Raw genomic sequence first — 2,563 nt, 5'->3', positions numbered from 1 at the left:
TATCGGCCCACTAATAAAAAAAAATCCCTAACTTGAATTATTTTCTAGAAGTCAGGATCGAAGTTAACAGACTATACCCCATCAGTTATCATCATTATAGCATCATCAACTTGTCATTAACACATCATCTTCCATTATCATTATCATAAAGACACTTTACAGGCAACTTTAATAATAATACCTTGGATGAATAATAAAAAGAAATTACGCATGATCCATACGTTTTCCACCTCCAACATAATATGCCTTGTTATTTTCACGAGGAAAAATAAATATATATAGAATCGTAGGTGATGTTCAGGTTGTTTTACACGTAAAAAAAATGAAAGTGTTGGAGGGTTGTAGTGGTTATGGTGGTTGTAGATGGAACAAAAAGAAACATAAATAAACGGGCAGCAGGAACATGTTACCATAGCAGCTGGGTTGGTGCTAAGGTGGTTCTATGGTGCGGTTTACGGATGCAAACAGAAAAGACTGAATAACAATTGCAGCAACAATTTTCGTGGTTTAATGGATGTCTCTTGAACGGAAAACCAGAAGTGGAAACTGTAAGGATACGGTAGTAGTTGCAGTCAATAATATTGTGATCAATGGTGTTTTCATGTCTGATCATTTCCAGAAAAGTAGAAACAGAAGTGATTAAAAGGATCGTTGGTTTGCATTGATTTGAAACAGAAAAGAAGTAGTGAGAGAGAGAGGAAAGTGGTGATCATGGGGTGTTTTTGGGTCGTTGAGTAGTAGTAATAGACAAGGTAGCAGTAGTAATTTAAGTGATGATGGAATGGTGGTGGTCTAGGTGTTAAAGGTGTTGTCGGTTGCAAATTTAAATCGAGATAGGAAACGTACCCAATATAACGATGATGGTGGTGGTTCACATGGGCGGTTTTGGTGATCGAAAACAAGAATAGCATTAGCATGTAAGTTGACTTTCATGGATTGTGTGAAGAGTACTACTTTATACGGAGTATGTAATATAAGTAATAAAATTTACACGAGTTTTTGATCTTGAGCAAAAATAGCGAAAGCCAAAGTGATGAAGGGTGTTAGTTTCCTGGACACTAATCAGAAACAAAGAAGAGGAAGTAGGTGGCATGGTGTCTTTATCTATAATATGTATATGTATGTATATAATATGTTTGTGGGGTTCACGAAATAAAGAAATATTGTAGTAGTTCACGGGTGGTGATAATTGTCGAATAATATTAAATGATGTTGTTTTTCTTGTTAAAGTCATATGTATGTATATGTATATATCTAACATATGGATAGATATGAATATATAATCATAGGTAGTAATTGATATATAGAGATAGGTAACGGAAAGTAGAAAGGAAAAGTGGTGGAAGGTTGATATTTGTAAGGTTATGGTTGGTAAGTGTACAAGCAAATTGAAATGGCTTTTTGATGTTCAGTAAACATGTATATGTATATATACAAATAGATAGTGGAGAAAATTTGATTGATAATGATAATATTCTAATTATTGAAAATTAAAACGTGTAGTAAAGCAATTCTAGCTGGATGGTTTTTGTTGGGTTTTGGGTGTTTGAAATAATATAATCAAAAACACTGTTAGATATTTAAATTAAGTATAGTGAAGGATTTGGTAATATGTTTGTTGGGTAGACAAGAGAGAGAGGAGGTGATAGAGATGTTTAACACTTAGATATCTATATTCCAAAATTTCTAAATTGGTGGTGGTATGATTGAATGCAGAATGATGTAGACACTTACATAATTCACGAATATGCACATGCATAACAATATTTTAACATGGAGCATTATATATATTTACATTCATAAGATATAAATCCCTTTTTGTTCTAGATACATTTAATAATATTCGTTATTATCCTTTAATATTTATTTTTATTATATACTTTATTTATATATAGATATATTTTAAATAATAATTATTATAATATTTTATTTTATTTTATTTTACATAATCACTTCTTATAATTAATTCATATAATATTTCAAATTATTTTTCAAATTATATATATAGATGTACCTATTTACAAATAGTGTTTCGTGAATCATCGGGAATAGTCAAAGGATAATTGCATAAATGAAAACATTTCAGAACATTTGAGATTCAACATTACAGAATTTGCTTATCGTGTCGGAAACATATAAAGATTAAAGTTTAATTTTGATCGGAAATTTCCGGGTCATCACAGTACCTACCCGTTAAAGAAATTTTGTCCTGAAATTTAATCGAGGTCGTCATGGATAACAATAAGAATGTTTTTATGACAAATATGAGTTGATAAATAGAGTTTTATCACCATTGAGTAATATAGATAAAACAATTTGATTAAGTGAAGCTATTGCAAGAGAGTGAAATGAGGAAATGTATATTCGTTTTAACCGATGTCGTAGTTATGATTGACTTCCGAAATTCGTAGGATTTAGAAGAAGAAAAAATCTTTGCAATAAGATTTGGTTCTTCGGCGATTAAGGAAATCGGAATCTTCTTTGATTAAATGCAATAATCTGTTTCGATTTCTCTGTCGGATATTTCACTATAAATCCACCCCCTTCGTTTCCTTATTTTCCA

This window comes from Rutidosis leptorrhynchoides, chromosome 5 (assembly GCF_046630445.1).
Source record: "Rutidosis leptorrhynchoides isolate AG116_Rl617_1_P2 chromosome 5, CSIRO_AGI_Rlap_v1, whole genome shotgun sequence".
Lineage (NCBI taxonomy): Eukaryota > Viridiplantae > Streptophyta > Magnoliopsida > Asterales > Asteraceae > Rutidosis > Rutidosis leptorrhynchoides.
Note: the sequence above shows the minus strand (reverse complement) of the source record.